Raw genomic sequence first — 12452 nt, 5'->3', positions numbered from 1 at the left:
ACGTAAATTCCCCAAATGCGCGCGCTTTGCATCGGGGCACCAAACGCGATTGCGTCTCCGTTGGAAATCAGTTTCTCCAAATTCGGGGCTGCGAAGTTGTGAGGGCGGCCCTTACACTAGTCTATACGGCAGTAGCAGCGATGTCACAAGGACGAAGGCGATGTTTGATGCTTGCAGAAGAAAGAATGGTAATGACAGGCGTGCGCACGGAAAATTACGAAACGTATCAAGTAACATTTAAGGATTCTGTACCTCTTGTGTCACAGTGGGACATACTCATTCTGGAAGATTGGCAAAGAACCGAATGGCTAAGTCAAAACGAATAAGTAAAGTGAATCAAATGATCCGTGGAATATAATTCAGCATTCCATTAACAGATTGGTGTCCTTTACAGATGCCTGCGAGCCGACATTATATGCTTCAGGTTTTATATTGGAGTTTTTATTTATTTATTTATTTATTTATTTATTTATTTATTTATTTATTTATTTATTTATTTATTTATTTATTTATTTATTTATTTATTTATTTATTTATTTATTTATTTATTTATGTTACGCAGCGCACAGGGGCGCATACTTGGTCAGCATATATACAAGCGTTACAAAAGCCACTTCGCGGGTAATTTCACATCACTTTTGTATATCTGTACCCACAAACATATCCGCCGAGACAGGGGCCGACCCAGCAGCCAGGCACCCACGCCAAAGCCGGGAATGTAGGCAAAAGAAGCTTGGCTTTAAAAAAAATGTGTGAACTGTAGAACAACGCTGTTTTCCTTCCATAAAAAGAGGCAACTTGTGTTCGCACAAAAACGTTTTCCCTCGTGTACGTTGTACCAGGCAACGATGTTGTAGGCATCAGCTAGCCTGTGCAATTTTTTTTTTTTTTTACATTTGCAGAATTGCTGGGTTGTACTAAAATGGAAAGACTAGGACTCTTATCGCTGCTCTGCCGGCCGAGTAAACAAATCTGCTAGCGGCACCTCTGAGAAACGCCAGTGCCGTAGCAGCTAACTTGCACCCATATTTCTTTCCGTTGCAGACCTCGCGTTTCTTGGCTTCCCCCCAAAATATAGCATTTACGGCGCAGTGGCCCACTTGCATCACATTTTTATCGCGTTCCTGTGCCTGTTATTCCTCCCACGTGAAAGATAGCCATTTTATTCTGTATAGTGCGCTCTCTTTTTTGTTTTCTGCTTGCCTTTCCTTCTTTTTTTTTCTTTCTCTCTCTAAAACGTGAAGTCTTTCTTAGCGAGTTACTACCACTTTTCCGCATCGAGCTTGTTTATAGCCTCTTCCATGTACTGATCCCGGAGATGGTGCCAACAAAAATGAGGAATTATTGCAGGAAATTATCTGTATATATATGCACAAGAAGAAAGAAATGCGCGTGCTGCCCACCGAGCCCGCTCGATAGCCAGGTCCCACCGCCATGTTTTTCAGGAGCCAGCTACCCTTTCAACACACACACACACACACACACACACATACACACACACACACATACACACACACACACACACACACACACACACGCACACGCACACGCACACGCACACGCACACACACAAACACACACACACATATATTATACCTAGTCTTTTATAAGTGGCGTTGCTTTTATTACTACTAGCGAGTACGACGGACGCCTTGAACGCATCGTGGTTTCAGAGGCAGCATGTGCATACGTACGTAACGCAAATGATTTCCATTCTATCCGCAAGAAGCGTGTACCTCATTACCGAGCTTTCTGGTTCTTCTTCCTTCTTTCCCTCGCACCTCCAGCGCCGCCGTGGCCGCGGATGCGCGGTGACCACAGCCATCTGGCGGTAATGAAAGGAACCCAGCGGCGGTGACGCGCGCTTCCTCCGCTGTAATTGGTTAGCCTATATTCGGCGACAGAACAGCCACGCAGCTCCCATGGTCACAAAACCCAGGCGATGCTCGCAAAAAAAAAAAGCTTCGCTTTTAAAATTCCCACTGGCGGGATTCTATCACTCCAACCATTGTGCCACGCACGCATTCCTCACGAGATGGAATTGACCATCTGACCCTGCATGCAAGCCAGCGCGTGCACGGAGACGCTTGGCGAGTTTTCCGTATGCCGACAGTTACCCGTCAGCCTCACTTAGAGCATCGTCAATGTGCAACGCCTGCAACACCATTGGCAGCGCTCTTCGTCACGCCAGCGTACTTGTCTGACTTTACATGACTGTCATGGCGCTCTCACTCTTATCTAGCAAGAGTTACCTGAAGTGCCGCGTCCGGCCAAGATGTCGCGCCCGCGTATACCTTGAACACCGTCCGAGGCGTCCAAGCGCAACGCGGAACCTAGCAATCGCTGTCAATGCTTCGCCCTTCGGGCGAAACTACCAGTTTTAAATCAATACGTTAACAAAATTCTCCGACGGCCGAATTCGAGTCAAGGACCTCTAATATATACGGAAGCCTGATACTACATGTTTTACGCCACGGTTGATTCCCCCCCCCCCCCCCAGACACACACACACAGAATGGCATGCCTCCTAATCAGATTGTAGTTCTCGCCATGTCAGGCCGCGGAAATAGTTTAAAATTAACTGCGACCTCACCATAGCTGAAAATGTGGACCGATCCCGAAAATAGTGGAGTATAAAAATGTAAGCTGACCCCGAACATATGTAGGGAAATCTGATAATGTGAACCGATCACGAAGATTGTGCAGTAAAAAATTTTTAGTGGGTTGCTACTCCTCTCACTCTCCTCACGCGTGGGGTGAAGCGATAGAGGCCCGTAAGGTCCCTAGATAAATAAAAACTTCTTTTATCTAGGGACCTTAGAGGCCCGAGTACAGTGGCTTCACCCCTATCTAACCCCTAACTCTCTCGAGAAGACTGTCTTTCACTGCATTCAATTGGAAGTTGAATTGCCTTCCAATGTATTTTTTTATTTTTTTATTTTATTTTTTTTTTGCTTTATTCAGTCCCGAACTGGCCATCGGAAATATGAAACAAGTTGTGGTTGTTTCTTTCTTGGGTTTGTCAACAGCTCTTGTATTGTTTAGCTTTCTGGAGCGCTGTCATATGGTGCTTCATGTTCGGTTGCCTTAAACAGTGCTCAGAATGCTTTCAGCTTCAAGACAGGTGTTCCGCGCGCTGCATGCTGTAGGTGCGAGCTAGAGCTTGCGAGGATGTTCCGAGAAGTATGGTGACTTGGTTCGGCGGTGTATTCTCGTGCTCGCAAGAGGGAAAGGCGGTGAGGGTGCGCACCGTCTTCTCATGCGCGCAATGGCGGGAGAGGGGAGATGTGCGCGGTCTGGGAGGGGACAGGGGTCAAGGGGGAGTTTAGTGCGCTTCTATTCTGCTCCAGCTGCGGCGGCTCAGCGTGGCAGCGCGCGTCCTGTCTTGGAGGAAATGTACGCTGGGTTCGAAGGCTAGCCGTCCGGATATAGCTGATGGCTTCGCGTATGCTGTGTTCTGGCTCGCCCAGTTCGCGTTGAAGCGAGAAGCAGCATGAAGGGGAATTCGCTCGCCGCTGCTACTGCTCCCTCACGTCAGCGTTCTGAGGGCGAGTGTCCGCAGTCATCGAGGGAGATGCGTTCGTCTTTGCCTCTGCGCGAGTGACAACGTGCTTGGTAATTTACTTACTAAACAAACGTTTACAGCAGTTTGTGCTGCTGATAAAACGACTAACCTTACTTCGCATAGCCGCCTAATAATTTGCCATCGCAATCAATGATTCACCTGTCGTGCGAAACTGTGAATTTCTAAAAAATTATTTCACATGTAGAAGCCGTAAATTACATCTACCATTAGGATTATCATGCTAGGTTGCTAATATCTTTGTCAAACAATAATCTCGGACTTGCCACCCAGTTTTCAAGTTTGCTTCATAACTACAAATACCTTAGCTACATGACAGTGCTTGATTCCGTGGGCTGCTTCTGTTTCTGTTTCTTGTCCTTTTTTTATTTGTGACATTGATGTACGTATTACATTCTTTTCGCGATAACGTTAACACGGATGACTGAATGACCTGAATTTTCTGGATCATTGCTGTTCCGTGCGAAACATTGCAGGCCCTAGTGGGCTCACTCTGTCCGCACATTTTGTGTTGTTACTTGGTTCTATGCAGGTGAACCTTTTTTTTTTTTTTTTTTGGGGGGTGGGGGGGCATTTCCTAATGTGCTAAATTTGACCCTCAGTGGAAGACTGCGCAAAGCAAAAGCGTTACATGAAAATGAAGGGGCTCGCTGGCTCTTTCGGTGCGCTTGATAAGTGTTAGCATCGTACGGCGCCTCTCTTTGTCAACTGTGTATAGTTTGTATATGAATGAAGGGATGTACGACACTTGGCTAACCCCATTCACGTTTTTTTTTCTTGTGTGTTCCCAAACAATCGGATCAATCTCTGTGCCTTCGCGGTTCTTAGTCTTTTTTAGTCGGAGCAAACTGAGACCATCTCATGTATCGCTTGCCAAAGAATTATCGATGACCATGAACAGGGGACAATCTTGTGACGAATTAAGAGGTTTGAATTAGGCTGCCACTGAAGGACCACTGAAGAAACAGGAGGAGACGATTGTGTAACTTCATGGCGTCGTAGGTGATTCCAACGTCCCTGGAAGCTATAGTGTGACGTCTCGAGCATAGAGCCCGTTGCCATGGGTAGCGAAGACGGAAGATGAAATCGCACGTCGTTCTCAGCTGCTGTGACGGTCGCGAACTTGGAAAAAGCGACTCACCAACACTGAAGGATTTCGATTCTGGTCTCGAACGGAATGAAGGGATTCTAAATAGAATGCCAGAGGGCTGCGCTCGAAGCCTTTCACTGTCCTATGGCTCAGCGCCGCATACCATTTCTTCGGACGACATCGCACCGTATATTTAGAAGTGAGCATGGAGTAGACGCAGGCCGCAATATGTGAACCGCACTTTTCGCTTTACACCCGTGACCTCGCGGCTCTCACCATCTTCTTCTTTCTTGTTATGTTTTGTGTGAGGTAATTTCCGACTATCGCTTCTCGAGTTTTTAGGTTTTGCTTTTGCTTTTAAGGGGAGTAATATAATGTCCGAGGCGTATGCTCCGTTACGCCTGGCTTGACCCGAAGTGACCCGAAGCCAAGAGTGGTGTCATTTTTAGACACGTGGGCAGACGTGAGCGTTTGTTCTGCGTGTTTTATTGCGATAGCAATTATATGGACACTTCCACCGGACTTCTGCCGTCGGCGTTGCCGTCGCCGTGAGGTTCCGTATAGATAAAATCTTCGCCGCGCGCCGTATGCCCGAGCGGAAGCGTGCGGGGACGCACGCTGTCACGGAGAGCGAACGAACTCAATCTTCCAAGCGCAAGCAAGGAACCGGGAAGCGAGCGCCGGAAGGAGCAAGGGGGGGGGGGCACTTCTACTCTGCCAACAACCGCGCTCGTCGCTCGCTCGCACAGTCTCTTATCTCCACACGGCTCTGACCTTTATGCGCTGTGCATTCGCCGCTCAGTTTCCGTTGAAGCGATAGACCACACGTACTTTCGCCCGCTGCGGCGTATATGCGCTTGCTGCCAGCGTTTTGACAGTCGTTGTCTGCAGTCATTCAATGTGATCTATTCATGTTTGTTTGTGCGCGCTCACACCACAGTTAGTAATAGTCGGGCCACATTTTCCAACGCACGCTACACATGCAATGCTGCCCGGATCGGCAGTGCAGCACTACAGGTGTGTCCCTTCGCACGCGCGCTGCCCACGGGAAGCGCTTCTCATCAACACCACCGTTTCACACGCGCCTTCTCGTGGTCATCGAGTCTCTCTTCATGTCGGTCTACTTACGCCGCAGCACACCTGCTTACTTAATCAGCTCATGTTTACTACAATTCATATTGCTACCAAAGCCGCTCACCTTACTTCGTATGACATTGCTGTGTTGCTATCGCATTCATTGTTTCGCCCTTAGGCCGAAACTGTGACATTTTTCTTTGCTTAGCTCAGATTTTCTGTCAGCCCCTGGAGCCGTTGTCAGGGGACCGTTCTGTCAAGCTGCAAAAAGACCGATACAATAACTTTCGTGGTTGTGTTCGGGTGAAGTGCTGGCTTATGAATGACCCAGAAAGAGATGGCGTCTATTTTGCGGACAAATAATATTAACACGCATTTCGTTGCGGACTTTATACGTTCCAAGACTAAAAAGCATGCTCGCAACTCCTTGTGCTGGACTAACTGCGTGACACATCCTTAATTCAATTTCCAAAAGTCCATGTACTCCTGAATAGAGTAGGGTCGCTCCTCTTCCAGCCTGCTCCATCAGGCTTTACGAGAACATTCGATGGCATATCCTGGGTACTGTGCAGAAAGTGGTCGGATTTCAGCGCATACGTAACGTTCACTGCAGCGTCGACGTATTCTGTTAGTTGCATTGAGATGATGTGCTAGTGCCAACGAATCACACTTCGCAATGCAATCTCACCTTGAATTACCGCATAGGGACGAGCCCCTAGTTTCCTAATTCAGACTGAGAAGGGGGGAGGGGGGGGGGGCAATAATAGTCATTTTGAGGTGTCCCATATACCGATGTCATTATGTGAATTAGTTGTTTCATTCCATGTGCTGTGTGAAGCATGCACGCGACAGTATGCATTTAGGTGCACGCGCTCATTTATCATGGATGAGAAAGTGGTACGGGCTCTCCGTGGAACCGTATACGTGAGAGAACGCGTATCCTGGACAATATGGCTCACATGAACCGCGTTGTTTCTTTGCATAGAAACACATTCGTGTATATATTTGCTGACTAATTGCCTGGCTGTGGTACGTGTCTTTCATACTGTGTTCATTCATTCGATCACACTATCTGGTTCTTGACGGTATAGTAACAGCTATTGATAAGCCGCTTTATACTTACACTTTGCAACGTATGCACCCTCATATTTTAAGACAGGCTGAAAAAAATGACTCGCACAGAAGTGAAGGAACTTGTGTGTAGCTGAAACAATGCTTTAACACCTTCCTAAACACAAAATGTAGTGCTTGCAGGGCCTGATTAGGGACTCCTTTCTCTTTATTTTTATTCACACACGTTATCTACGGGCGCGTGTTGCTTCTGTTCAAACGTTGTTGATGCCACTGCCAAGCCAATGCAGAAAAAAAAGAGAAAAAAAGTCAGAACGCTACGCAATTACTGTCCAATATTAATGATCGCGTAAAAGTGCACGTCGGTTCCTTTTTCTCTCGGGATTAGGTGTTAAACGTGCGTTTCAAACTAACTCTGATCCTATTAGCCTCACTTGTAAGCATTATTCTCCCTTTACATTATTCTGCGCAGTATTATGAGTTGTTCACCTTTGTGTGAATTTTATGCTCGCCAATTAATTGTTGCAGGAAAGCCTCCTCTGAAGTTTGCTTATGGCCGGTCAATATGGGGTTTACGTCAACTAAATTAGAACAATTAAAGGACAGCAGTCCCGACATTCTAATATTTATTCATCTCTAACACTCGGCAGCAATCTCTCACTGTACTTCCTGCTATGTTTATGAATGTTTTCTTCTTTTTCCGAATTCACAATCCTTTAATTCTTCGTTAACGAACTAGGTGTTATCGACTTACCGACGTAGTCTCCCTGCGGGGCCCATGCTCGCTCTTTCTTTTTTTTTTTGTGTTTATTTGGGCTAGTAAGTCCTCACTTCCGTAAACAACGCCGGAAAATCCGGCGCAAACATCAGCGAGTAATCTAATGGCAACGCTGAGCTTAATTGGAGGTCGTGTGTTGCGAGACCGCGGCATCTTCGTAACAAAACTATTTCCGAGGGTTCCTCCACTCGTCCGTCCACCCGCCCACCAAAAAACAGTATTGCTTATCGGACTGACTTGCATACTTAATTTGCACTGATTATGTATTTTTGCTGCATTTCGACAAGGAATCAAATGTTTTTTTTTTTTTCAGCACTCCGCGAATGACGTAGCAGTTCATCGAGAATGCGCGAAGACCGAACCATTTCGCTTCGGGCTCACTGTCCTTCAATCATGGAATGTTCCGTTCTCCTAAATGGTGTTGTTGACTTTCAAATCGCATAGAAAGAAGGAAAACAAAATAAAAGATGGACATACGGAAAGGCAAAGGCCTCTGAGACGATCATCCATTAATTGCGCGCAATAAACCATCCGGTTAAAGCATAAGCTCTATCTAGCCATTAGTGCCTGCATGGTAGGTGACGTTTCTTACACTGGTCTCTCCGGTCTCTCAGTCACTCGCGGATGTCGTGATTTATGTATAGTTTATGAATTTATTTGACACGTGCGCAAAAGTTTTTTGCTCACGACAGAACTAAGCATCTCTGAAAATCCAGGCGCTAAGGGCAACCAAGATGCAAAGGTTATTCCGTCACAGCATTGTCTCGCGTTCAAAAAACAAGAGAGAGAAAGGACTGTCGAAAGTGGCGGAAAGGCTAATGTAAATAGAATAGGGGCCCAGGACGTTAAATATGATACGTGAATCAATAACAAAATATCTGTAAATAAATTAGTTATAATTCATTGATTTGTTGATTGATTGAATTACTGATTGCATATGCTAGCAACAATATGTCACTGGCTTGTCTGAAAGGCTCATTTTTGCGTGAATGAACGGATGAAGGGAGGTGAAGTGAATCTCCACAGCTACTAAGCAGCTCACAGCTACACGCGCGACCGTTATTTACACTAACAGTGAAAAAATTATACAAATGCTGGCGGGTGGTCAATATACATGCGAATAGAGATACACTTATCGATCACGTCGATTTGTGTCCAACCATGTTGCGTAGAGTTATTTAGAGAATAAGCTTGCAATTCTCAGGAATCGTGGACTGGCAAAAAAGTGCTTGATTTATATGTTAAGGATCGGGCAAAGCTTCAAACTAAAAGAAAAAGTTTAAAAATATTGTGGCAAAGATTCTACGTGTTTTTTTCTTTTCAGAATGCAAGATATAATGGGAGAATAGCATGCCCCTGTGTTATGTTTTATTTATTTGCTTCCTTCTTATTTCATTCCTATTTCATTTTGTGTGTGGTGGTGGGGGATGGGGGGGGGGGGGGGGGGGGGGTGCTTTGGTAAGCCGATACTGTCTTGAGTCTCGTAGTTAACTCTTGACTGTCCATGCCTTAGTCATAGCTCAGTTTACTAGAGCGAGTCAGGTTCCTTCGCGCACCTGAAGTGACGCTAATCAAGTTTCTTTCGTTACCCAAAAACAGACCTTCTTTGCCAATAATCATTTAGTTGTGCCCGAGCAGAGAGAGAGAGTAGTATATTGATGAATGCAGGCTTGCGGCCTGGGGGAAGGGCCATCGGGCTAAGTGTGGGCTCACGCCGTCAAACTCTATGACGTCACGGCCAGCCTGTGCGGAAATTTTACGGCTGCGCCGCCAGATGTCTCTATAGTTCTTGCACTTTATTTCGTGAATCGTACCAACCCTTCTCACGCTACCAGCAGGCACGTTGCCATTGCGGAAGCGTAATTTACTCGTAGAGCTCGTCCTAATGTTCCTATTTAGTGTCCTTTTAGGAATTTTGTACGACGATGCAATTATAGTACATTAAAACTGAGAAAACGAAAAAGAGCGCTGATTTTCAACAACAAGGTCACTGCTTGTGTCGGCGATATCTTTTCCCAGTCCAAGTGTCGTCTACGCTATCAAGCTAGCTGCACTCACAAATTACCGACAATCCCGTGTCGACGTCTTAGAAGGAGAACCGGGGACAAGCAGGAATACCAATGTAAGCTTAGCTCGTCTTTCAAGAACGTACTAGAACCCTGCTTCGCCATCACGCGAGCGGGTGACTGTTAGCGGAAAAACTCCGCGGCTTCTGATGCGCCATTTGCGAGATATCGCCGAATTTCCCCCTTCGTCGCACTGTACGCCTATAGCGGTACGTTCGGCACTTCTTAATCGGCCAGCGGTCGTTCAACTTTGCACACTTTCCTCTGTGACAGTCTCATCCTTTTTCGTTCTTTTTTTTCTTATTTTTCAAAGCTGCGGTGGTTCTGTTCTAATCTAAACCGACATCGTTCTCATCAGTGGCTGGGAGCGAAGAGTGTGAAATTGCGGAGATTTCGTCGGGATCTCTGCTTCTTATGCCATCATGTACGACCATCCCTTCTTCAGGATTGGCAATAGAGATATGCTTCCGATGCTGTTATACTGAAAGGTACGAATCCAGTATTTGATTCAGAACCATCGTTGACGTTGTGGGCTGCAAGTGAAAGCGATAATTATCATCGCTTTGGTGTGCAACATTGACGTAATTGGCGTGCTTATCCTTTTTTTTTTTTTGTATAGCGGCGCGTCGTTTAAATTTTTGTTTCTCATTTCCGAGATTTGCATGAAACTAATCTCTAGTATGGAATAAACTCGAAGTGTTCGCTTGCGGATAAAGTGCGAGTCTAAGTTCGTTAAAAAAAAAGAAGAAAAAGACGATCAAAAGAGTAAACTGTGCTAACACGTGCTCACATGTATAGTTCCTTGTGACAAGAGGAAATTGAAGCCGAGTGAGGCACTGCACAAAAATGTGTAACTTCGACTGACAATATTCGAACATAATCGGCGAACAGATGCCCGAATCACGCTTCAAAAAATATGAAGAAACAAGAATTATCACTAACCACAGATTAAAACGATCTTGGTTGGAAATGCTGATCGCTCTATTGCTTTTATTATTATTTGTTTTCCTATGATAATTCTGCGAAAGAGCACATCAAGAAGCATAGAGAGATGTTAAAGTGGAAGGCAGGGAGATCAATCAAGCTCACGTCCGGTTTGCTACGCTATGCAGGGGGAAGCTGGTCGTATTATTGGCGCTAGTAAGCTATTTTACGGCTTGTAATGATAGGAGACGCGCGGGCGATATTTTATTGCCGCCGCAACTGTTTGCTGTGTTAACGTGTAGCTGACAATGCCTTTAATGCGATTTGCTTCCTTTTATTCAGGGCATCTGTGCTCGAACCAGACAAGCCAACGAAACGAGAGATCTCAATAAAATAAATTATGTGGTTTTACGTGCCAAAACCACGATCTAATTATGAGGCACACCGTATAGTGGACGATGCCGGAATAATTTGTACACCTGGGGTTCTTTAACGTGCACCTACATCTAAGTACACGGGTGTTTTCTGCATTTCGCCCCCATTGAAATGCGGCCGCCATGGCCGGGATTTGATTCCGTGACCTCGTGCTTTGCAGCGCAACACCACAGACACTAAGCAATCACGGCGGGTCGGACGACAATATTAGCCTGTCTTCGGATACAATGCGACATGAGTACATTATATACGTATTCGCAAGAGACGGTGGTTCCGAATGACGTACAATAACGTCAGGCATATAGAGTAGACTTGTATTGATTGCTATAACCGATGGACTTCTCCTTTCATATTGTTCTGAAGAGAATTTAAAATTTAGTAATGCTCATAAGGAACTATAAAACAACTATGTGGCTTCTACTCCCTTCTTAACTTTAAGCGCTCGTGCGGTGCGTACGGCGTAAACAGTAATAATAAAGTTAACGCCAGTTTTCCTGAAAAAAAAAAGAAATAAAAAACGCACTGACAATTTCTATTAACGGCGGTGCAGCAGTTTAACCAGACTCTCGGTTTTTCTCGTTAATATATATTCGTTTTGTATATATATATATATATATATACAAAACGGAAGGAAGAGTTTATTGTTAGGAGTATTTCTTACCACGAAGTATAACTACTGCAAAGTCACTATAACACACCCTCTAATACCTTCCAGTAGTGCATGAAGAGCTCCAAAGCACTTTACTCCCTAAAGCCGCATCCCTGCCTGCAAATTTGTGTCGTTGTTTATGACCGCGTTCGCAAAGAGTTCGAGGTCGGGTGCTTGAGGCCGCGTGCTCCCCATCAGGCAGCGAGTAAAAGCTGCAGTTCATCGTTCGCGAAAGCGCTCACGAAAGCGCCAGGGTGTGTATATATAGAAAAACAGAAAGCGTGAATTTTACGATCGGTGGCCGACATCGTAAAGGACGGGGCACGACAGGGTAAGCAGTTTGCTGGCTGGCACCCATCATTTGTGTCATGCGGCTTGATAGCCAGCACGTTTCATCGAGGCGAGGATCCGTCTGTCTGCTGCAGAGTTATGTTGTGGACCTCCTTCAGATGAAACCTTTCTTAGAGCTGCAAAGGGTGGCTTCTAATAACCGTTAGAAACGTTCTTTTGGACTGTAACGTGTAAAGCGGTATAAGAGACGTGAACGATTACAGAAGGCTTTCACCGCCGCTGCGAATCGTTATTTCAAACATGGGCCTCCATAATCTGGCTAGGCGGTGCGATTCCACCTCGCGTTGCATTATCTTCAAGGCTCTATTCCTTTACTACACACACAACGCTGTTAGTTATACCGTAACGTGTAGAATGCGTTCTGTTGATGTTGTTTATTAACTGCGATAGTTTAGAAAGATTGGCTATCCCAAAATTGTGTTCTGAAAGAG

The sequence above is a fragment of the Dermacentor silvarum genome, chromosome 8, assembly GCF_013339745.2.
Source record: "Dermacentor silvarum isolate Dsil-2018 chromosome 8, BIME_Dsil_1.4, whole genome shotgun sequence".
Classification (NCBI taxonomy): Eukaryota; Metazoa; Arthropoda; class Arachnida; order Ixodida; family Ixodidae; genus Dermacentor; species Dermacentor silvarum.
The sequence above is the reverse complement of the archived record's forward strand: the minus strand, read 5'-3'. Positions refer to the sequence as shown.